The sequence below is a fragment of the Chelonia mydas genome, chromosome 3 (genome assembly GCF_015237465.2).
Source record: "Chelonia mydas isolate rCheMyd1 chromosome 3, rCheMyd1.pri.v2, whole genome shotgun sequence".
Taxonomy (NCBI): domain Eukaryota; kingdom Metazoa; phylum Chordata; order Testudines; family Cheloniidae; genus Chelonia; species Chelonia mydas.
In genome coordinates, this window is record NC_057851.1 from 27026682 (window position 1) to 27053691 (window position 27010).

At 41.2% G+C, this 27010-nt stretch overlaps 1 long non-coding RNA gene across 1 annotated transcript in view; it reads left to right on the plus strand.

Annotated features, from left to right (window-relative positions):
- LOC122464922 overlaps positions 1-26303 on the plus strand; it is a 40470-nt gene extending 14167 nt beyond the window's left edge. The window contains exon 2 of the long non-coding RNA XR_006289362.1: positions 25927-26303. This is a non-coding gene — a long non-coding RNA (uncharacterized LOC122464922). The remainder of the gene's footprint in view (positions 1-25926) is intronic.
- The last annotated feature ends 707 nt before the right edge of the window (positions 26304-27010 follow it).

Here is a 27010-nt window from a genome sequence, read left to right on the forward strand (position 1 = left end):
AATCTCACCAAGGACAGCGTCTGTGCTATAGAGCCAAACCCTGAGCCAAATCCTTATTCAGCTCATACTCTGGCAAACTCCCACTGCCTTCACTAGAGCTTGCCCGATTTAAGGACATCGGGATTTAGCCCATTGACTTTTGTTTTATTTGCTGTATCTACTTAGTTTGCACTCCTTAAAGGCTTCTCCCCATGATACTGATCCAGCAAATCACTTATGCACCTGCGTAGCTCAAATCTTTTAAAATCTAGTCAATAAGATTTTATTGACAACTTAAACATGTTTTGAAAGCTTTTCTGTATCGGGTTCTAAAAGCAGGCTCCCCAACAAACCTGTCCAGCTCTCCAGAAAAAGGTCAGATTGTGCACAAGGAGAGCCTTCCACACCCTTTGCACTCCTGAGAACTAGACAGTGTGGTTTTTTTTTTTTTTTTTTTTTTTTTTGGCAAATAGGAATTTTGTGGGGAAATACTTGCTTTCCCGTCCTGGTGCTCCCTGTAAGGTATGTGAGAACATAAGAATGGACCTTTGGTCTGACCCAGTATGGCCATCTAGCTCAGTATGCTGTCTTCTGACAGTGGCCTATGCCAAGTTCTTCAGAGGGAATAAACAAACAGGTAATCAAGTGATCCATCCCCTGTTGCCCATTCCCAGCTTCTGGCAAACAGAGGGTAGGGACACCATCCCTACCCATCCTCGCTAATAGCCATTGATGGACCTGTCCTGCATGAATTTATCTAGTTCTTTTTTGAACCCTGTTATAGTCTTGGCCTTCACAACATCCTCTGACAAAGAGTACCACAGGTTGACACTGTTTAAAAAAAACAAAACAAAAAAACAAAAAAAACAAGGTCCTTGTGGCACCTTAGAGACTAACCAGTTTATTTGGGCATAAGCTTTTGTGGGCTAAAACCCACTTCATCAGATGCATTATTGTTTTTGCCGACACAGACTAACACGGCTACACTCTGAAACAGGTTGACTGTGCGTTGTGTGAAGAAATACCTTGTTTTTAAACCTGCTGCCTATTAATGTCATTTGGTGACCCCTAGTTCTTGTGGTGTTTACTTCTCATAACCCTTCCTTATTTACTTTCTCCACCTGTCATGATTTTATAGAACTCTATCATATCCTCCCCCCACTTAGTCATCTCTTTTTTTTTTTCCCAGCTGAAAAATCCATTTTATTAATCTCTCCTCATACAAAAGCTGTTCCATATCCCTAATCACTTTTGTTTCCCTTTTCTGTACTTTTTCCAATTCCAATAGATCTTTTTTGAGATGGGGCAACCACATCTGTACACAGTATTCAAGGTGTGGGCATACCATGGATTTATATAGAGGCAATATGATATTTTTGGTCCTATTATCTATCCCTTTCTTAATGATTCCTAACATTCTGTTCACTTTTTTTGACTACTGCTGTGCACTGGGTGGATCTTTTCAGAGAACTATCCACAATGACTCCAAGTCCTAGTTCTTGAGCAGTAACTGATAGTTTAGACCTCATTATTCTGCACCACCCTCAAATGCAGACCCATACCATAATAGCATGACCACCTGGCCCAAAACATTATTATTGACAATGTTCATTGAAGGAATTCCCAATGTGGGCACAAATCCCACTCTTTCAAAGAAAACAAGGGCCTTATTTGCTCCTGAGCTGCCTTTTTTAAAAATCTCTTGACCATGTTACATTTTAATTTGTAATGTTTAATCATCAAATATTTACAGGAATACTGAATGAGAGCAAAACTGTGGAAAAGGGTCAATTTAAAAGTACCCATGTTTCAACTGACAGTGCAGCTACTAAATATGTACACTAAAGGAAGCTTTTTAAAGAGAAGAAACCCTCTTTTTGTCATGTGGGGCGGGGGGGAACCCCTTTAAGTCAAAGACCAAGGCTCAGATCCACCGAAGGACTTAGGATACTAAGGCCAAAATTTAGGCATCACTGAGATCCTGAAAACCCTACTCAGCTGCTGCTTAGCCCTGTAGGCACCTAAAATCCCTCAGAGCCTAAATTTTTGCTATTAAAATCTCCTAAGTATCTAAGGTTCTACCTCTGGGTATAGGCAGTGCTGCCTCAACTAGGCACCCAAACACCTAACTCTCACCAAGCTCCAGTGAAATCTTCACACTGGGTGAAGATAGGGAGAGGAATGCCCATCTGGCTGTAAGGCCTGATTCAGTGAGCATGCGTAACTCCACACAAAGCAGTAAGAGGGTGGGGCAAAGACAGCATTCCTTCTAACCTTTAGCCCAGTGATTGGGGGTCATTGCTTGGGATGTGGGAGACACTGGTTTAATTCCCTCTGCCTGTTGAGGGATTTGAATAAGGGTTTTTTTCCCCCCCTCTCAGGTGAGTGTCCTAACCACTGGATTAGGGCATAGTCTGGTGTGGGTCTCCCTCAAGCTCTCCAGCTGAAGTCATTCCACTTTATGAACACACATATGCACTGGGACAGAGAGAGTGAGAGACTTTCTATAGCCCTGTGGTTAGAGAACTCCCCTGACAGGTGGGGAAACACTGTTCAAATTCCCCCCTCTGCTTGAGGAAAAGGGATTTGAACCGGAGCCTCCCACATCCTGGATCATACCCTACTCACTGGGCTAAAGGTTATAATTGTTGGGGACACTGGGGCATGGCCCACTAGGTAACTCAAGGGGATGGAAGACCACGAGTGTCAATGAAGCCCCCTCGCACTAGGCCCAGGTGTCCTTGGGGGCCCTCCCCTCCCGCCTGGAGGCACTCGCAGCAGCCATGCATACTAGGCCCAAGTGTCCTTGGGCCGCCCCGCCTGGAGGCACTCGCAGCAGTTACGCTGAGGATCTGCAACAATATGTTGCAGAGTCAGACTGCCTGAAACTAAACAAGGCCAAACAGGGCAGATATGGAAGAACAATGCTGAATAAAGCAGCTTTATGTATAGTTTTTAACAAATGATACAAAAAACAAGGGAACTAGCTGGTAACTGGATTGGCTGGCTATATGGATACTTACGGCAGCTTGCTATTGGATAAGTATGCTGAAGAAAGGATGTATAAAAGCCTGTGTAACTTCCTGCTCTGTGTGCAGGATTTGAGATTCTTTTCTCCCTGTACCTTTTTGAAGCTTCAAATAAACTTTTCTGCTTCTCCACCCCGTTGTGATTATTGGGTAAAGCACACCGGGTAGCGAACCAAACCCTGCTGTTGTTTTGCCTCTTGGCACTGGCTGCCGGCAACATAATGGAGGTTGTCATGACTGCCTCCCCTGTACCACAGCCATTTTGTGTAGAGGTAGGCATGTGCTGCTACTGTTACAAGAAATGGCTGAGGCAACTGAGCCCAAGAGATAGGGTTGCCAACTTGGCAGTTTTTTAAAAACAGACACGCCAACAGGAGTGCTGGAACCTACCCTGCAATGTCCTTTCCCTCCCCCCAGGTCAGGAGGGACTTGCTTGTGGAGCCAGGGCTGGGAGTTGCAGCTGCCCAATGCAGGAGGCAGCCCCAGCTGCTTAGGGGCTGGCATGGGTGATGAGCCAGTGCCTCCCCCGCCTGCAGTAACTGGACTCTGGGTGTCCAGTCAGTAGATCTGACTGGACACTTCCAGTTCTCCTTGTCGAAAACTGGTCACCCTATCAGGAGAGAGTTCGACTGTGGATCCCAGGCAGAAATAGACCTCTACCTCAAGCCCAGAATTTAGTGTCTAATTCCCTGAGAGGAGCAGGGCTTAGCATATGCCAAGGAGAGGGCTGTGTCCTATTAGCTAGCTTAAGGAACTCCCCACCTATCTTGCTGGCTTTGAGGCTCCCAATTTTAGCTGCCTATTTCTTCCCATGCATTGTATAAGGAGCCTAGATCCCTAATTTAGGGTTTGTAGAGCCCAATGGGTGGCTCGGTCCCTAAAAGTTAGGCACTGCTGAGTATTACAATGCCTAAGTTCCTCTGTGAATCTGGGCCTGAGTGATTAGACTGGAATCTGTTTCTTTGACTTGGTCAGTCTAAACCAGTAACATGGTGGATTTGATGGATTGCAGTTGTTACAGAAAGTGTACTCATATAAATTGCTATTTCAGAATTTGGTTCATACGAAAAAATGGAGAATTTTTTTCATTCTGCATGTTGAACACATTATTGTATTCTGTAGTCAAGTCTGGTCAACTTTCCTGCAGTTCTATATTTAATTTAACTTTGCAGGCTGCCTTCTGTGTTCCCATATAAAATAGAGCCTAAAAATATTTTCTTCAGAAGGTTAATTATCTGTCAAGCTCCAGTGCAAAAAAATAAAATTCTCAAGTGTATATATACTGTTTCCTTGATTACATAACAGACCAGAGAGTGAGTGTCTATGGTCTTAAAGCTGCCAAAAGATATAATGGTTACACTGAATTTCATTGAACAATCCAAAATATTTGCAGTTCAGCATTGCCAATTAAAAATACTTGCCAATTAAAACATGCTTGTAGCAGGGAAATTTTTTTAGCTTTACAATGCCAAAACAACTTGTGCTTTATTTTATCCAAATGTTAGTAAATAACTTAAATACAAAGGATGATCCTCTGTCTAGCTTTTGAACAGCTTTTAAAAAAATCTTTAATGATGTAAAGAAATCTAAATAATTAGTGTTTAATGTTGAAGCAATAACTTGGAATCATGGGGGTCTATTCCACTCCCCTTCCTCCACCCCGCACGAATTTACTATAAGAGTAAGAGTGTTTTCTTATAATTAACTGGTTGAAGGGATGTAGTTACAAATAAAGTGAAACGACTTAATCTCATTGATGCAACTCTGATTTCATTTACACTGGTGTAAATAAGTAAATACATTATGTTGTGGTTAACCCATATGCTTACACCTATGTAACTGTAAAATCTGGCCCACCCTCTCAAACTCCATTTTTATATCTATAGATTGCAAGTTCTTTTCTGCTGAAATTAAAACAGAACAACAAACTACTATCATCAAATAGATCATTTTAGTTGCCATGGGTAACCACTGCCAGTAAGGTATTCAGGCATTGGAACAGCAAGCACTGATAACCCATTTTGAAAGTGCTGACTGTGCGTCATTTTGCAAACTTAAATAATTATTGTGTGTGTAGGAGAGTGGTGGCACCAACAGGGTATATACTTGTAATGAGTCATGCTTTAAATAGCTTAATTCGTCATCCTCATATAAAGATTGCAGGGACCTATCCAGAGGGAAAAGCAGTGCCTGAATTGTTAAACTAAAAGACTAGCCGGACAGATACGGAGGTAAATGAAAGAAAGCTGCACAAAAATAAGCTTAAGGGTGGTAAGCTGAAGAAAGAACACTTAGCAAAAAAAAATAAAAATAACCCTTCCTTGAAACCTCTTATTGGTACCCCATGCCTATTTGGTGGCTGATGAACATAAGAGTAATGAACCCCCAAGCACACAAGGACGGTGGAAGGTTTCATTCTGATGGGGGTTGATGCTTGTCATCCTTCTGATATCTTCCAGAATCAAATTCCGTAGTCATAGGCCAGTTACTGAGAGAGCTCTGCCTTCTGCACATATATGTTTCGTTCTGATGGCTTCAATTGAATGTGGGTGCTGGAAAATAAAAAAAAAAAAAAAAAAAAAGTAAAAACGTGTGTGTGGGCGGTGGGGATTTTTAATTTCATTGTCCAACCATCTCTGTAATGGTAGGTCTCATCCACCTATATGATGAGGTGGTAACTTGGGCTAGTCCCATAGAAAACTTTTGAAGATGAATCTGACCCAATATTCAACAGGAAACCAATGTAAAATGAGAACACTGGGATGATGTGCTCTTGGCAGCCTATATTACTGAGTAAAGAGATTGTTTTGATCCTCTGGTGTCTCTTTCAGGTGGGTGGTCTTGTTGGTGTTTTTTTTTTTTCCTGCACCCAGGATTCAGGCCTGGAAGTCACAATTTTATGGACCACCATGGCCAAGCCTAAGCCCAACAGGATGGGGTGCAGCCACTTGACCAGTTACAGGTTGAAGAAACCTGAACGTTATAAAGCAAATAACAAAATAGTTGCATTCAAAGTTGCAAAGCACTGTGCTTTTACTCTCATAACTGAGATTCATCGATCATGTCTGTAACTTGAGTACTTGCACACAACTGACTCAACTCTCAAAGTCCATTCCCAATATGCTCTGTGGAAACTTTGGGATGGAATCTAAGAGGCTGTCTTGTTTGAGGCTTCCATATCCCTGATCTCAACTCTGAAGAGACTATATCCAGAACATTACTCAAATCAACTTCCAGATATGCATGGCTAATATCCACAAAGTTCAAACATAGGCAAACCTGTGGAATAGACTATTCCATTACATAACCTTATGTTTGAGAAGGCCACATAAAACAGATGGGGTCAACTGGAGCGGTGCCATTGAGCTGCATCAGTTTGTACCAACTAAGAACTGAATACAGTTCGGCTCCACCTTTACTAGAAGATCACACTGATTTAGCAACTGTCCTGTGTATGCTCACTTAGGTCCCAATCCAGAAAAGTACTTAAGCATGTGTTGTTGAAGTCCCCCTGGATCTTGAGAGCCTGGTTTTCAATAGGATTTCAGCACATGCTTGCATACTTTGAATTCAAAGCCTCAGGACAGGCTTTGCTGTATTGAACTTCTGTCCATTTTGTTACTGTTCCTTATACCCTTCTTAGTGCAGTGACTGTTTGGTTGCTTTTTAAAACCAAACAAGTTTTTAACTCGCTGTATAAACGTGAATATGGAACACAAACTCAAAGGACTAATGCAGAACCAGACATAAGGATAAGCAAGCAGTTGTCATTGCAACATGTTACAGAACAAATGCCCACACAATTCCTTCATTAGCTAGAAGGAAGAAAACAGCTGTGGGTTTCCTGGCATTGCTACTGAAACAAGAGAACATTTTGTCTGAATCGGTGGTTAGTGAAAAATTTTGCAAGCCTCTGGGCTGGTGAATTGTGGCGGTAAGCTATTAAGGTAAAATGGTAAATAATTTCCTATACTCTGAGGAAACTTGTGTTCAGTTATATTCAGATACATATCTGATCCAGTGGTATGTAGAGAACTAGAATACTTCAGAGAAACTCTGGTAAAACATAATTAAGGTTGACAGGAGCTAATGACTTCACACTTACAAAAATGTGAAATGTAAAACTTTTCAGCTTTTGTCTGTCTATAAACAGGCTGGGCCTTTCACAGCTATTGAATTTACAATATGAAATTTGCTAGTATTAAATACTTCAGTTCTGCTTTTCACACAATGGCTTTATTATTTTACTTTCAAGAAGAAAAGGTAATTAAAGTTTTAAAATAGGCCCAATGAAAAGCTACTATTACTACCACTTACATGTTGTGAAGTAATCACTAGCACTGCTGCAGCTAATAGTCCATCAGAATTTCTATTATGCTCCTACTTATACCTCCATCTTAAAAAAATAAACACTACAAAATGATACTTGGCATGCCTAGGAGTGAATTTCATTTTTCCTCTTTATATATTTTAGGCATAATACACACACACTCTCAAAAAAAGAGAGACTCAATGTTAAGTTACAGAAATACAAAACCCTTCAAATTTGTTTCATATGCTTGTTGGTGAGATTTAAGACTTTAGGGTTCTTGGACTTCCCAGGTGCTCAGAACATGGTTAAGTGCAAGTGCAGACCTAGGCCTTGATCCAGCAATTAAATCTTGCAGATAAATACTTGTGCCCATGAGAAGTCTTACTTCAACAGAGCTCCAACCAAGTGCAAGAATCCACCCATCAGAACCCAGTTATAGGATCAGCATCCTAACTTGCAGTACAAGTCATAAAAATTGGATATAATCTTGTGGTCACATAATCAGACTTTATGGATACAGTGTACTTATTGGGGGGGAAAAAGCTCTTCCATTTTAACAGACCTTACCCCCCCCCCCCCCCACAAACTTCCTATCAATATTCAAGAGAATCATTGGAACTAGTAGAAACTTTCTAAACAGAGATATTGTGTGCCCCAGTGTAAGCCCAGATAGAGAATACATTTGTACATTCAAACTTCAAATGTGGCGTTTCCTGAGTTCTTAATTATGCAGCCTTAACTTTTCATTAATCTATTTTTGTATGGATTTTATCAAGAGGGTAGTTGAAGAATGGGCTAAATTTTCTTCTCAGTTACACAGTTGTATAGCTGGTACAGTGCAGTCATGAAATATTTGACAAATTCTGCATTTCTGAGTAGTGTATTTAACAAGTAGTATTTTGCAGTGTTATTGCTATTTGTCAAACTTTGACACAAGCTGGCAATATTAGTTTAACTTTTTTATTTCTGAAACGTATTTCCTGGTGTTTGATTCTATCAGTGTGGGTGTAGCTGAACAGAATTTGGCCCAGAATTTTTTGCTTGGGAGTCACTATGTGTGACATTCCCCTTTGCTGTTCTCTGGACCAGTGATCTGCTAGGTCGCTCCAATCCTTACTGTGAGAACCCCCACTCCTGGGCTGTTCATGCACAGCCTCTGGCACATAAGCTGTTCCTTGGATTGTGCAACCGAATGACACTAGCCAATATCTCCGGTCCCAGACATAACCCTAGGAACCTCCATTTTGCAGTGTCTAGTTATTCCTGCTGGATACTGCAAGCTTATGAGTTCGTCCATTTAACAAAGAAATTGATACATGACAGGCTTGTTATCCCAAGGGGAGTCTCTGACACGCTTCAAACCAAATGCACCGCTTCAGGTAGAATAAACAAACCAATTTATTAACCACAAAGATAGATTTTAAGCGATTATAAGTCAGATTTGGTCAAATGAAATAAAAGCAAAACGCATTCTAAGCTGATCTTAACACTTCAGTGCCCTTAACTTAGATGCTTCTTACCACAGGCTGGCTAGTTGCCCTTCAGCCAGGCTCTCTCCTTTGATCAGTCGCTTGGTAGTGGTGTCTGTAGATGGAGGTGGGGGAGAGAGAGAGAGAGAGCATGGCAAACCTCTCTTCCTTTTATCATGTTCGTTCTTCCCGCTTGGCTTTGCCCCCCTACCCCTTCAAAGTCAGGTGAGCATTACCTCACTGTAGTCCCTAACTGATCAAGGGAAAGGGGGTAACTCACTCAAGAGTCCAACAGATCCTTTTGTTGCTGCCTAGGTCAGGGTCCTTTGTTTCTGTGAGGCTGGGCTGGGTTTGTCCAATACATGCCCTGATGAGGTGTGAACTGCCGCTCTGCTCTTGGAGAGTTTGCCTCAGCTTGCTTTAAGCTATGAGTACACATTTTCAGCCTCATAACTAAATATTATAGGTTGTAATTTCACATATAACTATAACATCACTATAACAATGCTCAGTACATCATGAGCCTTCTGAAGACACCCAACATGACAAACTTTTCATTAGATACCACACAATCATATTATAAGGATGAACATGGGGCTGTAGGGTGTTCCCATGAGGTACAGAACATCATACTAGGGTTTCATGCTCCTGACAATGACTTTGTTTGACCTTGTGCAAGTCACTTATCTTATCTTAAATTGGGGGATAATAGGAATGCTGCTAGGTCTATCTAAACAATGTTTTGAAAGTAATATGGAACTACAAAATATCATTATGGTCAGTTAGATGAAGAAGTAGCACTAGAACTAGGAGCCTTGGAATCCCTCGCTGCTAACCTAGTCCTCGCTGCTAGACTTTGGGTCCTGAACAGCATGAGAAGAAAGATCTGTGTGGTCTTTTTTTTTTTTTTTTTTTTAAAAACTTACAGTACTAGAAATCCTGGCCAGTTCTGGTCACCTCCATAGCTAATTTCCCCCATTATTAGTTTAGGCAAATATGACAGCACTTTCATGGCTACCGTCACAGCTTAAAGATTAGAGTACCTGAGGACTGATTTTTTTTTTAATATCAAGATTCCTTGATGCCACTTAAGCAGGTTATATCCACTTTAAGGGCCCTTTACCCTGCCAGAGCAATAAAAAGGGACCCATAATGTAAGAGGCTTGGCTAATATGTGGAAGTTAAGCTTGATCTAAATTTGATTGCCTTTCTTGGGGAAGAAGACAAGGCCCAAATGAGAACTGGGCAATGGTTGTCCAAAACTGCATTTTGATTGGCTGGCTGGGTATTTCTGATGTCACAGCTGTGTAGCAGCTTTCAGTGATGCATAGTTGGGACATCATCATCACTTGAGTACCTCAAGCACAATGCACCAATATATTTTAAATAGGTGAGAGGTTCAAACTGAGGGTAATAAAGATAAGGCACACTGAGGGTGGGAGGTAGAGAAAGTGATAGTTTAAACTGCTCCCCAAAGTGCCAAACTGCCTCTTCCATGAATGTGATGATGCAACTTCTATCACTTTAACTCTTGTATAAGTGAATTTTTGTTTAACTAGGTGTTTATATTGTTTGTCCCTATATAATCGCTGAGGCCCAGAATCTTAAAGGTGTTTAAATGCCTAACTCTCATAGGCCCAGATCCTCACAGGTACTTAAATGCCTGAGTACATAATTTAGCAAAGGTTTCAGAGGGGTAGCCATGTTAGTCTGTATCAGCAAAAATAACAAGGAGTCTTTGTGGCACACTAGAGACTAACACATTTATTTGGGCATAAGCTTTCATAGACTATAGACCACGAAAGGTTATGCCCAGATAAATGTGTTTTAGTCTCTAAGGTGCTACAAGGACTCCTCGTTAATTGAGCAAAGTAATGAGCCAGGTTTCCAACTTCCCTGTTTCAAAGTTGAGCCATCTTTGATCATTTGACAAGCCATACAATTAGTATATTGGGGTTGCTTTTGTTTTTGAATTAACACACCCACATTTCTATATTTATTCCAGTCACAGCATTTGCAGTGGGGTGACAGCTGGAACTAAAATGATGGGCATGATAATTAAGACATTTCATTACAAATACAGCAGCATTTCAAGTCTCTGTGGAGACTCAAGTAATGAATGCAATATCACGAAAGCCAATGTTTCATTGTTAATGATTCTGTTATTGTCACTGCATGGGGATTATAGACCCAATTTAGAATCAGGACCTAAATTCAGACAATCCTAAAAGTCTGTTCTTAACAGTCAAGTGAACTCCTACAAAGTTAGGGCCAGATTTTTTACAGTTCTTTTGGCACCCAGGGAGATTTTTCAAATCTGCATCCCTAGGCACTTAAATGGCTTTAAAAATCTGTACCTTGGTGCTTTGCAGTTTTTAATGATCAAACTCTTACGTTATGAAATTCATTTCAGCCTTGTTAGGTCTGTAGCTTTCGGAAGTTTGTTTACTGTACAGACATTGACATTTCCTTAGGAGAAATAAGGGACTGAGGGCTAGCTGAACAGCCTATTAATCTCAAGAGGCCAATTATAAGGCCTTTATCTTATGTCACTTAGGTGTTTGTTTGTTATGCTAATTTACATATCAAGATCTCTTGCTTCTGAGCAATGCAATTTCTTTCAGCAAATATTCTGACCTGATTAAATCTCCAGTCAGTTGTCTGTTTGTCAAAGTAATTTTTGATTATTTTTAATAAAATGAGCAGAGCTCTGACTGTAAAAGGATTGGAACCCATGTGCACACTTGAGCTGGTCAAACAATGTATTCACCAAGTTTTGCCCTTACTTGTTCAATGGATTATTTGAGAGGAAACTGCCCCCCACCCACCACCACATTCAACCTGTTTTAAGTGCAGCTAACTTGCCCAGAAGGTCAAAAATTGACTATACCTTAATGGGGGGAGATCTCTCATTCTAGTTCTAAAGGCACTGTTTGTGCCATGCACATGTTTTAGTTTACTTCCCTTTTTATTATTGCAGTTTATTCATATCACAAATGTGGAATCATGAAACTGATTATCAATGTTTATGCTACAGTATTTAATCGCTGGACTTTCACAGCTTCTTGTACTGCCTGTTTTCTAAATAATTCATTTTACATCTTGGTACCACTGTGTGTTTATCTATCTGTTTGCAGTGTTCTAGGCATGTTGGTCCCAGGATATTAGAAAGACAAGATGAGTGTGGTAATATCTTTCACTGACAGAAGTTGGTCCAATAAAAGAGACAAGCTTTTGAGCTATACAGAGCTTTTCTTCTCCGTAGCTCGAAAGTTTGTCTTTCACCGACAGAAGTTGGTCCGATAAAAGATATTACCTCCCCCATCTTGACTCTCTCCTCTATCTGGGTCTTTATAGGTGCCATAGCTGTAGTGTCTGAGCACCTACATCCTGTATTTGGGCCTTGATCTGCGGTCAAATGTTTTAAGTCCTTCTTTAAGGAAGAGGATGGGATTTTCATACGTAAAGACCTATACTGTCTGTTTAGATATTTAGTTAAGCTTAAAGAAACAAACATGCATAGAGAAAACAAATATACAGTTACTGTATCTAATCTTTGGACAAATAAATACCTGTTCCCAGTGCTGTAAATTCAGTACCTTTCATGATCTCTAAATTCTGGCTCATGGTCTTTCCACTTAATACCTTGATATACACAGTACTTCTGAAAGCCCTGGGTAAATATTTATATATGGGCTTTAGTATTATAGTGTCAAGAACCTTGCAGAAAAGTTTTTAAAAAGTCAGGTTTATTTTAGGTTAAAATAGGTGTAGTTTTGTTGTTTTTTGTTGTTACCCAATGATCCTTTGATTAAAATGACAGTGGGCAAAATATACATGCTCACTGAGTTCGTCAAAGTAATTATCAAGGGCCCGGGCCATAATCAGTAGGCAGGTATACAGACTGCCTCTTGTAAAAGAGTGGTGGCAGAAGGCCTGGTCTGGCATGAGGAAGCCATTGACAGGGGGGACTTGTTTCTCAATTCTGCTACACCAGTGAAACTCCATTGATTTCAGTGGTGTTACAGCAATTGTACGTGGGCTTAATGGAGGGGAGAGAGGAGCCCCAGGGAATTTCAGCTTGGAGTAGGGAGCAGCCTTTAGTGATCTAGAGCTGTTGAGGGGTAGCAGCTGTGAGGGGGACTCCACTAAGACAAATGGGATCCACCTAAAATAGTACAATATTAGAAAGTTTTGGTATTTTGGTGACCCTTTAAAATAAGTACTTTTGTATTTTGGCATACCGTTGGCTCAGCTCCCTGGCACTCCCAGAACTCCTGTTAAATGAATAGAGGGGTGTGTGTGTGTGTTTGTGTTTTTTCACATGATCCAAGAAAGGAGGGATCGCACATATGACTTTCCCTACAGCCCTTTGAAAAAAGATGTGTTCAAGTTAATTAAATGCTAAAATAAAATAAAAGCATCTGAGAAACTATTCTGTCATTCAAAATGAATCCACTTTTGTTTGCAAATTCGGGGGTGGGTGTGTGTGTGTGTGTGTGTGTGTATATATAATATATATTTTTAAAGAATTCCTTCCTGGCAGAGGTTTGTTTCAGATTTGTTCAAATTTTTATGCTTGCTTTCAATCCCTGAATATTCTTTAGAATATAGTGGAAATGCTGAATCAGCTGTGAGAAAATAGCTTTTGAGTTAATGAAATTAATTGATGTACCTGTATACTTTTTTGATCGTTTTGGAATAATTGCATCAAATGGCATTTAATTTGTCACTTGAAGTACAATAATTAGCAACAGTTCATGAAAGAAAGTCATCAAAACTTCAAATGAAGTATTTACAAAGTTATAATTATTTTGAATGTGAGACTGCCAAATGTTTAGAAGAAAAAATAGTACTGCAAATGTTACTCATTGGGCCAGATACTTCAGTTTGCTATGTAGTGCACAGGGTCAGAGGGCTGCGTTAAAAGGAGCAGCTGCTAGTGGGCATGGTATTTTTCTCTTCCCCTTAGCCCAGCAGGGCTGCTCCCATTTGAAGTCAACGGAAGACTCTCAGTGACTTCACTGGGTGCTGGAGTAGTCCCATAGTGCATTTTCAGCCCAGCTGGAAAATGGCTGCAAGGAGCTTGACTGGCTGATGGAAGAAACTGCTTGATATGGATGGCCCCAAGTGAAAGAAGCCTGAATTCTACAGCAAAGTGCTAGTGTGGTTCATACTGCTCAGAACAACACTCATTCTTGTACCATGAAAACATTTTCCTCACCCACCCAAGGAGGGGGAAGGAATGCTAACCGCTGTGGGGGAACCAATGGCAGCACAGCATACTAGCTGGCGAGGTTTCCAAAGCAGTGGGGTAGTTTGTAAGGCACAAACTATACTGCATAACATCTTGTACAAATTCCAAAATGTGTTGTTTTTTTTTAAGAGAGACAGTTGAAGGAGAGAGTGGGGGGAAAACATAGAACGGCTCTTCACAGTCCAGGAGTTGGAAGCTCTGCTGGCTTGCAATAAATTGGCAGTAGCCTGTATAAATTCCTTAATTTGGAACTGGTTGGCTAGACACAAATAGGACACTCAGCCCCAAGCACCTTAGGAGGTTCTCATGCCGGAGTCTGCCTCTTGCAAACCTGTGCAGCAAGGTGCTTGTATTTTCAACTGTATATGTTCTGAATGTAGTGGTGTAGCAGTGTCGGGCCCAGGATATTAGAGATACAAGGTAGGTGAGCTAATATCTTTTATTGGACCTACTTCTGTTGGTGAGAGAGACAAGATTTTGAGTTTACACAGAGTTCTTCTTCAGGTCTCAGTCTGGAAAACTTACTCAGAATGCCATAGCTAAATACAAGATGGGACAGATTGTTTAGCATAAGTAGTTAACACATTTCAAGGGACCATTCCAGGTGAAGTGACCAGTTAACGCCCTCTCCGGTCATAAGGAGGAAAGGAAATGGGGAGGAGGTGAAGCAGCTGGGGGGAGTTGTAAATGGGTTGTAGCTTGTTGTAATAAGCCATAAATCCAGTGTCTCTATTCGGCATGATTTTTGGTGTCTAGCAGAGTTATGAATTTAAGCTCCCAGGCTTGTCTTTTGAAAGTCTTGTTGTGCAGGTTTCCTTTGAGGCTGAGGACTGATAAATCAGCTATAGTGTTTACTGTTTGAAAAATGTTCACCCACATGTGATGTGGGGGTTTTGTCTTTTTCCTGTATGTTTGTGAACATAGTGATTATGTGAGTGAAGCCAGACAGTTGCTATTGGGGCATTTTGTGCACTGGATGAGGTATACCACATGTTGTGATAGGCATGTGTAGGACCCATGGATCCTGAAAGGTGTGTTGGGGAGGGAGGGCTGATCACCGTAGCAATGGATATGTCTGAAGTCAGTGGGAGTGGTACTGAGCCAAAAGTGAATCTGTACTTCCGACAGGATGACAGACAGACATAAACGCAGTGATGTGACCAAGTGTTTCTATAACAATATTTGGTGGAAAACTAAATTTATTAATAACCTGAATCTGAACTAATTTTATCTATGCTGTGTTCAGTATATCTTGTGTGTGTATATAGCGCACAGAATTGAATTAACAGCATTATTTAACCTTCACAGATGTTGCTTAGCCATCATTTGGGGATTTTTTTTTTTTTTTTAACCATACCAAACTTCCAGTATTTTGGAAGGGATTGAGAAGGGCAAGCTTTGGGGTGCAGCATGGGGGACTGTAACAAGAAATTTAGGGGGGGCTTGTTTTGAAAGCCTAATAACTGAACCTTCATGAAAACTTACATAAAGGCCAGCATTGGTCTGGGAATGCAAAGTGCAGCTCACGTATAGCTAGGGGCCAAAGCAACCAGGGAGGCTCAGATTTACATCACTGGGTTGAGCCAACAGCACAGCTGCATCAAATTACTTTCTTAGAAACAGGAAGGAATGGAAGCTTGATTACAAGTACTACAGAGTCTACTAAAATGAAACATCTTTACGTAGGGCTGGAGACGTGGTCCACAACTAACAGCGTAGGAATAGGCAGCTAGAACATGGAACTAATCCAGAGAAATTAGTTTCATTGTGGTATAAAATTTCATGTATCTGTATTGTCAATCAGCAGTATAGTATCCAGCCAGGTACTGTTTGTACATTATTATTACTAACAAATGCACAATTCCATATTCTTTTAAGACACAACACTTTACAGACTAGGAAAATATTTAACTGAAGGTCTAAATTAAACCTCTTTGTTTTATGAAATAATTTTGGTGTAACTGTATACAATGCATCTGTATGTTGGCCTGGATCCTATAATCTGTTCTGCAGAGACCAAGCTTTGCACGTGTACAGAGCCCCAATGACTTCAGTTAGACTTGGGCAAGTATAAGGGTTACTGTGTGGATCAGATGCAGGTTCAGGGTTTAGTGTTTTCATTTCTAATACAGTAAGCCTGTACCAGAATTTTTTCTTACTAGGTACATCCTGTCTCAAGAACGCATCTCAAAACGCTTTCCAACATACTGAGCCAAACTCTGCTCTACTATGCCACTGTAAATCCAAGCTATACACAGAATAACACCAGTGTAACTGAGCAGTTTGGCCAGCTGAATCCTGCTTCCTTATATTACCTACATTAACAACTGATTATTTTGTTGCAGTCCTTTTTGCGGGGTTGTATAGCGTTTCATTGCATGTGTCTATTATCTAAAACTTGAATTAAAACCGCAGACTAAAAATATTCTATCATAAATATAACAACGATCTGTCTCAAACTCTGTAAATAGTATTTTTTGCTGTTGTTCTGTTAATGAATTCCAGATATTTATTGATAATTTAAAGTCTCTTCCCCCCTCCATTTTCAGACTGCAGCAATGCAATGCCATAGAATCATATCACATGATAGGAGCCTTCACCTAAAGGATAGTTTTTGTGACTCAGATTACCTCTTGCATCTTACCACTCTCTAACCATACTGACAGGTTTCAGAGGGGGTAGCCCTGTTAGTCTGTATCAGCAAAAACAATGAGGCATCTTTATGGCACCTTAGACTAACACATTTATTTGGGTATAAGCTTTTGTGGGCTAAAACCCACTTCATCAGACGCATGGAGTGAAAAATACAGTAGGCAGGTGTGTGTGTGTGTGTGTGTGTGTACGTGTATATGTGTGTGTATATACACACACACCAGCCCATGAAAAGATGGGAGTTAGCACTACAAAAAGTAATTTTCCTTCTGTTGATATTCACCCCCTTCTGGTCAGCTGTTCAGAATGGGCTACATCCACCCTGTTTGAACTGGCCTCGTTAGTACTGACCCCCCCCACTTGGTAAGGTAACTCCCATCTTTTCATGTGCTGTAATATATATACACACCTGCCTACTGTATTTTTCACTCCATGCGTCTGATGAAGTGGGTTTTAGCCCACGAAAGCTTAAATGTTAGTCTCTAACCATACTGTTTTTCCCCCCTGCATTCATACTTCCCCGTTTTGTTTTGTTTTGTGATGATAGGAATTTTAGAAATGTAGAGTGGGAAGGGACGTTCTGAGATCTAGTCCATCTTCCGCCCCCCCATGATGAGGCAATACTCAGTATATCTAGACCATCTCTGACAGGTGTTTGTCCAACCTGTTCTTAACAACCTCCAATGATGGGAGTTCTGCAGCCTTCCTTGGAAGTCTATTACAGAGCTTAACTATCCTTATAGTTAGAACACTTTTCCTAATATCTAACCTAAATTTCTCATACTTCAGATTACAGCCACTATTTATTGCCCTATCTTCAATGGATATGGAGAAAAATTGATCACAATCTTAAGCACTCTGAGGGGAAAGCAGTGGACGTGTTGTTCCTTGACTTTAGCAAAGCTTTTGACATGGTCTCCCACAGTCTTCTTGCCAGCAAGTTAAAGAAGTATGGGCTGGATGAATGGACTATAAGGTGGGTAGAAAGCTGGCTAGATTGTCGGGCTCAATGGGTAGTGATCAATGGCTCCATGTCTAGTTGGCAGCCAGTATCAAGCGAAGTGCCCCAAGGGTCGGTCATGAGGCCAGTTTTGTTCAAGATCTTCATTAATGATCTGGAGGATGGTGTGGATTGCACCCTCAGCAAGTTTGCAGATGACACTAAACTGGGAGGAGTGGTAGATATGCTGGAGGGTAGGGATAGGTTACAGATGGACCTAGACAAATTAGAGGATTGGGCCAAAAGAAATCTGATGAAGTGCAGAGTCCTTCACTTAGGATGGAAGCATCCCATGTATTGCTACAGACTAGGGACCAAATGGCTAGGCAGCAATTCTGCAGAAAAGGATCTAGGGGTTACAGCGGACGAGAAGCTGGATATGAGTCAACAGTGTGCCCTTGTTGCCAAGAAGGCCAATGGCATTTTGGGCTGTATAAGTAGGGGCATTGTCAGCAGATTGAGGGACGTGATCGTACTGCTCTTTTCAACATTGGTGAGGCCTCATCTGGAGTACTGTGTCTAGTTTTGGGCCCCACACTAAAAGGATGTGGAAAAACTGGAAATTGTTTTTGTTGCCCTCTGCTGGACACTTAGGGGACTGGAACATGGGACTTATGAGGAAAGGCTGAGGGAACTGGGATTGTTTAGTCTGCAGAAGAGAAGAATGAGGAGGGATTTGATAGCTGCTTTCAACTACCTGAAAGGGGGTTCCGAAGAGGATGGATCTAGACTGTTCTCAGTGGTAGCAGATGACAGAACAAGGAGTAATGGTCTCAAGTTGCAATGGGGGAGGTTTAGGTTGAATATTAGGAAAAACTTTTTCACTAGGAGGGTGGTGAAGCACTGGAATGGGTTACCTAGGGAGGTGGTGGAATCTCCTTCCTTAGAGGTTTTTAAGGTCAGGCTTGACAAAGCCCTGGCTGGGATGATTTAGTTGGGGATTGGTCCTGCTTTGAGCAGGGGGTTGCACTAGATGCCCTCCTGAGGTCCCTTCCAACCCTGATATTCTATGATTCTTAACATATTTTGAAGGTCCCCCTCAGCTGCCTTTTCTCAAGTCTAAACTTACTTAGTTTTTTATACTGTTTTCTCAGAGGTCAGGTTTTCTAAACCTCATATCATTTTTGTTGCTCTCCTATAGACTCTTTCCAATTTGTCCACATCTTTAAGTGTGGTACCCCAAACTGGACATGTTACTCCAGCTGAGGCCTCACCACTGTCCAGGAGAGTGGGACAGTTGCCTCCTGGGTGTCTCATACCACACTCCTGTTAATAAATCCCAGGATGACGTTAGCCTTTTTTCAACTGCATTACATTGTTAGTGCCTATTCAATTTGTGATGCACTATATTACCCAGATCCTCTTCTGCAGTATTACTGCCTAGCCACTTATTCTCCATTTTTGTATTTTTGCACTTGATTTTTCCCACTTAAGTGTTTATTGAATGTCATCTTGTTGATTCCAGATCAATTCTCTAATTTATCAAGGCCATTTTGAATTCTAATCCTGTCCTCCAAAGTGCTTGCAACACCTCCCAGGTCGGTGTCATCTGCAATTCTATAAGCATGCTCTCCACTCCATTATCCAAGCTGTTAATGAAAATACAGAATATACTGGACCCAGGATAGACCCTGTAGAACCCCACTCAATACATCTTTCCAATCTGACAGAGGAAAAACTGTGACTACTCTTTAAGTATAGTTTTTGAACCAGGTGGGTGCCTACTCTATAGTAATTTCATCTTGACCACAATTTCCTAGTCTCATTATGAGAACATCATATGGGACCATGTCAAAAGCCTTACTAAAAATCCATATGTATCAAGTCTGCTGTTTTTTTGTTTTTTTTGTTTTTTTTTCCCCCATCCATTAGCCCAGTAACCCTGTCAAATAAGGAAAGTAGGTTGGTTTGGAATGACTTGTTCTTGACAAATCATGCTGGCTAGTCCTGATAACCCTATTATCCTCTAAGTGCTTACAAATTCATTCTTCAGTAATTTGTTCCGATATCTTTTCAGGTATCAGAGAGGCTGACTGCTATATAACTTTCTAGGTTCTCTTGGTTTAAAGATAGGTGCTGTGTTTGCCCTTCTCCAGTCTTCTGGGATCTCTCCTGTCCTCCAGGAGTTCTTGAAGATTGCTTCATCTAGTTCTTTAAGTACGCTTCAGTAAATTTTTCTCAGGCCCTACTGAAATGAATACATTTAATTTATCTAAATGTTTTAACCTGTTTTCCCTATTCTAGCTTGTTTCTGTGCACTCTAGATTTATTTTTTCTTAAAAACAAATAAAACAAAAAGAGTAATGTGCATTCATTTATCTGTGTTTTCTGATGTATAATGTGTCAAAAATACCTAAATCTAACTTTTGACTTAATAAAGGTTATCAGAAGCATCGCTATTGTTGACATACGAAGCTTGGCATTTATTTTAATTCACTTTAAGCTCTGCCTAAAGGAATGAGAGAATGGATGTCTTTGATGCATATACTGAAGGCTTCTGGTAGAAGGAAATATTAGTGCATCCATTAACTTGTTAACTAGTAGTAGCATTAGTGCTTAGGGGAAGTACTGGCTGTGTTGTCTTGGCACATTACTGCCTCTGAGAGGGTAAAGTAGCAAACATCAAATGGTTGTATGTTGCCGGGGGGGAGGATTTCCACAAACCCTAGTGAGTCCCTTGTTGTAAGTCTGGCATTGCATGAGGGATAAGAACTTGGCTGTAAATATATAATGTAAAGGGGTTAAACTGTGAATGGTGTATTGCTATTCCAAAATTACTAATGGGGAAACTTCAAAAGAATTGGAACTTCAGTACACTTAAGCCCTGCCCCAGTAAGAAGTTGGGATGCTCTATTAATGCTGCGTTTATCAGTCTGTATATCGAATGTTTATATGGGATATTAAAACTGTATATGTTAATCTTCTACTTTTTTGCTCCAAAGATTTTAATAATCGAAGACAGTGATTTTTCAACCTGTGGTCTGCAGACTGCCAGAGATCTGCATACAATGCCTAAAATTTCCAAAGGGGTCCACACTGCCATTTGAAATTTTTTAGGGCTCCATAAAGGAAAAAAGGTTTAAAAACCACTGATCTAACACAAGACTGAATGTTTTGTTTCTTTACCACCTAGCATGTGAGGGCTCCAAGCCTGACTGGGGCCTAAGAACATTATCTTAATACAAATATAACCCTTCCTAATTATTATTGCTGTTTATCTAAACTGCTTGGAGCTTCAAAATAAAGGACATTCAGCTTAGCCTCTATCTTGCCTTGGGTCTGTTCTATCAGCTGTTTCTCATGCTGCTGCTCATAAGTTGGAATCAACATTCTTTGCGAGGCAGAAAATACATAATGGTTTAGCACTTCCCCTAGCTCATACCTGAAAAGCTCTTTGAGTCTTTCTGTTATGACAACATGTCAGATTCTTGTACTTGCCTTGTTCCCAATGGCAATACTAGGCTCTGAGGAATAAGAAAGAGGGGCACACAGACAGAAGTCATTTACTCTTAGCAGTGATTTTTCTAATGAGTTTTCAGTAGTGACATTAACAAAGTCATCTTTTGAAGATTTTTCTGGGGGGCTCCAGTGTCACTACGCAGAGCATCAACTAGGTGACAAGCTTTCACAGCAGCAACCTTAGCAGGAGTGGGACTGCTAACTGATTTTGGCAGAGTGATAGAATGAGTCGTGAGCAAGGGGACTAGCATGACAGCTTTCTTCTAGGTGTTGGAAAATACAGTTTTGTGTTTTTTTAAATCTAATTGTTCATTTTGATGCTATTGGAACAATATTACAAAGTGAGAGACAAAATTGAGGGCATGTCTGCTAGTGACACATGTACCCACTGTAAAAACAAAACAAAAAAAACTTACTCAAGGATCTTAATATTTTTGCCAAATCTTAATTAAGCTTCACAAGCTCCATTGTTAAGTATTACAATGGGTAAGATGAAACATAAAGAAGTCAAGGAACTTCCACAAGGTTGTGTAAAGTCATTAGCAGAGTCAAGCATAGAACCTAGGGGCTCTCTCATCTGTGTAAATCAGTAGTGACTCCATTCAAGCCAGTGGAGTTTCTCTAGTGTAAAACAGGTGTGAGAGGAGAATCTGGCTCTGAATCCTGTCTTTGACCAGTAGGCAATTTTTGATCCCAATACTAATAGACTTGTATATTATACTACTTTTTCCCTTGCATTGTCAAGATTGTAGATTAGGCTTTTCCTCTCACACTGGTCCATACACATTGAAGCAGAGCTAGGAAAGCTAATGCAGAAGAAAGAAGTTCCAGCTGTTCCATGCTGGGCCAATTTGGTTCAGTTGTGTTTGAATTTATATATGGGAACTACATTAAGAAAACAAATATTAAGAGAACAATTAAAGTCTGTAAAGGACGATCCCTCGCTCTCACAGATCTTGAGAGACAGGCCAGTCCTTGCCCACAGATAGCGCCCCCCCCCCCCAACCTGAAGCAGATATTCACCAGCAACCACACAACAAAAACACTAACCCAGGAACCTATCCTTGCAACAAAGCCCATTGCCAACTCTGCCCACATACCTATTCAGGGGACACCATCACAGGGCCTAATCACATCAGCCACACTACCAGATGCTCGTTCACCTGCACATCTACCAATGTGATGTGCCAGTAATGCCCCGCTGCCATGTACATTGGCCAAACTGGACAGTCTCTACGTAAAAGAATAAATGGACACAAATCGGACGTCAAGAATTATAGCATTCAAAAACTGGTCGGAGAACACGTCAATCTCCCTGGTCACAGACCTAAAAGTGGTAATACTACAACAAAAAAACTTCAAAAACAGACTCCAAAGAGAAACTGCTGAATTGGAATTAATTTGTAAACTGGACACCATTACATTAGGCTTGAATGAAGACTGGGAGTGGATGGGTCATTACACAAAGTAAAACTGGTTTCAGAGTAGCAGCCGTGTTAGTCTGTATCCACAAAAAGAAAAGGAGTACTTGTGGCACCTTAGAGACTAACAAATTTATTTGAGCATGAGCTTTCGTGAGCTACAGCTCACTTCATCGAATGCATGCCTCCGATGAAGTGAGCTGTAGCTCGCGAAAGCTCATGCTCAAATAAATTTGTTAGTCTCTAAGGTGCCACAAGTACTCCTCGTTCTTTCTGTAAATCTGGTAGCTTTCTGTCCTTGTATTCAGTTTTCATAAGTATCTAAACTCATGATGCATATCAAACCATAAATTAGAGTGATTAAAATTGCACCACCACAAACACAACTGTAAATCGGAATGATACATGATTAGCTCTACCCTAAGCCAGCAGACGTGTACAAATAATTGGCCTTTAAAGTTCATTAGTCAGTTTTATTACAAATAGTGCATTTGCATGATGGTAGTAAATTTGTGCACCAGCGAGCCTAAGCGATGACAGCATGCCACTGAATAGGCAAAGCAATTACAAAAAGCACATCAGCTATTTGAAATGCCAATGTAAAACACTTGTTTTAATCATTGGTCAGTGTCTTAATCCTGAGAGTGAAAGCTGCTATCCTTTTCAGATACAGTGGGAGGTACCTACAGATAAAGCATCCAAATTTACTGTTAAAACTGAAGTGATTGTTTTGGCAATTGAAATACCACCTGTGTTTGATATGTCTGCATTAATTCACTTTAAGGACAGGTGAATTAACTTTTCCAAACCCACCTAGTTCTCTCTTGGGATTGAAAGCTTTGATTTGAATTTGAGCACTTTTAGGTTTGAGATCTACTTAGCACTTGGATCACTGGTTGTGAAGTCCACAGTGCCCAGTTGTCACTCCTCTAGTTCTGTATGTGACACCTCTGGGATGGGGTAGACAGATGCTTGTGGGGAGAGTCTGAGGTTATGATAACTGTATTCAGCTGTAAATCTCCTTCTCATCAAGGCTGGACAGGTAATATTTTTGCTGGTCCCCCAGTGTCTGTTAGAGATAAAGGACCTAGCTAACATCTACTCAACCTGGAGAAGATACCAGTTAAGCTCTTAAAAAACTGATAGAGGCTATGAGGAAAGTGGCCCACTATTTGTTAGTATTTTTTCATTGTATTCATACCTGCTCTTGCACTCCCAGAATATCTTTTAACTTTTAAATGGGCTAAAATGAAAGCCACATCTGATTTATACATCAGTTATCCACACCTTTCACTTGAGGATAGGGTATGTTGCAACAGACCTCAACACTGAGCTTTCCATGATTGTGATGTAAGGCCAACATCCTGCGCAACCGTGTGCCTGGAATGATATGAGACTGCCTGCTGAATCCTTCTCCCCAAGAACTTCCTCGTCTCACTTCTAATAAGACCATCAATACCATATTGCCTCTGTCATTCCTATTAAACTCCACTCCACCCCACACGTGCAATGTTATGCATGTGTTTGTACTTGTCAAAGGTGATTTCCCCAGTCTGGCACTTCGAGTGCAGAAGGTGGGGGCCCGCAAGGACTCTAAAAGTTAATACTCTTCACTCCAGGCTTGTATTAAACTTCCAAGGTTACAGCTTTTCTCTGACCTTAGATGGGTAGATGCTGCCACAGCCCAAGGGAAAAACCCCTTTGAGAACCCAGGAAGACGCACTTGAGAATTCCTTCCTGTGGGGTACCCTCAAGCCCTTTCACCCCCCCCGCCACCCTTCCCCCGGGAAGAGCTGAGAGAGACAAGCAAAAGAAATCAGCTGTTGCTACCGGTTAATTAAACATGTGCACAAACCTCTTGGACATACAAATCCAATCCTGTTCTTTTTGGAAACTCAAGTTATCGCTAGATTTTAAAAAACCCATGTACCAGAATTAAGCATCAAGAATTACTTCCTTGTGGTCCATCTTAAAGGTTGCAAGCAAAACAAAAGCATTTGGGGTTAGCACAGAGGAGTCCACAAGCCATAAAGAGATCAACCTAATTGCATCTTCCTAGACATTTCCTGGCCTACTTCCATATCTGGGATTTTAAACGAGTAGTTTCTAGGCATGATACAGATTTCCCCCCCCCCCCCCATACCTGGCCCAAAGCTTCTTACAGTATCACTGCTCCCTGTCTGCTTCTCCCTGAGAACAACAGACAGACAAAAAGGGAGTCATGTTTCAATTTTAAAAAGTTCTAGCCTTCCCATTGGCTCTTTTGGCCAGGTGCCCACTCACTTCCTTTTTACCTATGCATAGCAGTGACTTTTAACTCTTAAGGTAAAGCAAGTAGAGACCGTTATTAAGAGGGATTTTATAGCACTGGCTGACTGGGTCCACAAAAGAGAGCCCCCCTTCCCCCCCCCCCCCTTCATTTCTCACAGTACTGAAAGTGCATAGCTACCCGAACAGAATCCTAGGGGGCAGAGAAACTGGAGGAGTTTGACAGCTGTGGCTTTTGTCACGCAGACAAGTAGAAGCCCATTTAAGAGAGACCATTCCTGCTCCAAAGGGTATGTTTACATTGTATTGGGGGTGAGCATCCCAGCTCATGTTCACACTTGTGCTAGTGGGACTCATGCTAGTGCACTAAAAAGAGCTGTGAAGACACAGTGCTTTGACATTGCAGCTTGGCTGGTGCTCAGAAGTCCATCTTCCACTCCCCGCCCAGATTTCAGAGCCCAAGTTCCAGCCTGAGACACACAGTTATCTTTAGCACGCTACAGTGAGTCCTGCTGGCACAAGTCTCTGGACCCAGGCTGGGAGGCTTGCTCGCAGATGCAGTGCACACGTTAAGCTAGCATGACACCAACTTGTTGCATCCAGTGTTTGAAACCTTGCACAAGCTACTTCTGTCTGTTTTTCCCCTTCTGTACTTTTGTCTGCCTTACCTGTTTAGACAAGGGGTAGGAACAGTGCTTCACTATGTGTCTGCTCAGGGTCTGGTACAAACAGAGCCCTGATCTGGCCACTAGGAACCCTTATGGTATAAATAATCATAACTGAAGTCAATGGAGCTACCCATTTCTAATGCTGGGAGACCAGATGCCAGCTCAGGCCCAGGTCTCAACTGAACACCAACATACATATCTGGAATCAGTCTGGCTCACCTGTCTTTAGAATTGCTAAAAAGCGTCTAGTGTTTAGACTTCGAATGCTTGTCAGTTGCTGTATACCTTACAATATAGGATACAGATGTTATAAGTGAGAGTAATGCAATATTTAATTGTTTGTATTGTTGAGCCTCTGTGACTATGTATATCACCACACTAGTTAATGTTTTGTTTTTTTTCCTGTGTGAAGTGCTGATCTCTAACAGAAGGTGTTATGTTCTGCCCAACAAGAAAGGTCCATTGACACCAGATGGACTATTGTGGGATGATAGAGGACAGAGGCATTCTCCCCCCCCCGGACTGCAAAGATGAGTGATGGAAGTGGTTTCCTCCTGTTGGCTGACTTTGCCTTTAATAAGAAGAAACTGTATCTCGGTGCTGCTTAGTCTCTGGGAAACAAGGTTTACTAGGCATAAGCAAGAGATCCCTTAGCCTAGGTTAGTCCTTAAGGTCCTGTAGTGCTTGTTTGTTATAGAAGTTTTTACTTTTTGAAACTTAAGACTGTAACTCATTTGTGTGTGTATTTGCCTGCTTTAACTTAATAAATCTTCCTATAGTTTTTTTATAGGATTGACTACAAATGTTGTCTTTGTGAGGTCTGAGGTGCAATTGACCTGGGGTAAGTGACTGGCCCTCTGGGACTAGAAATAACCTGAATAGTGCTCTGATTCTTGGTGTAAGGTACCATCTATCCCACCTGGGTGGCGAGACAGTCCCCTTTAGGTTCTCCAGTCTATCTGTGACTCTGCATTTAGGCTGTTATAGTGCCTGAGGATAATTGGTTGGTAAAATTTGAAGTATAGAATTCACAACTAATTTGGGGTTTGTGCCCTGTTTCCTACTATCTTCCCTGAGATTGGTACTCACTCTGAGTTACTACAGGCAGCTTTACACCATTTATTGCAGCTGAAGGTCTGGGCCCATGTCTGAGAAAGGGAGTGGCCTGGATGAAATGGCTATGGCTGAAGACCTCATAGGGTGTGTGATTGTCCCCTGTGAACGTGGAAAATAATAAAGTAAGCATTAGTAAATGCCCCTTTGGACAGCATTAACAAGTCACCCATGGCGGACATTGTAGGAAGATGACCCTAAACGCCGATTGCTACATGTGTTAGTGATGTGCACCCTGGAATGTGTATTGCCCATCACTCTTCATGGGTTCCTGCCTGAGGTCACTGACACTTCTTTGTGGGAATCTGCCATGGATTAGACTCTTTATGCTGTTCCGTACATGTCGTACGGCTGAAGTGCCACTCACTGCTGAATGCTTACTC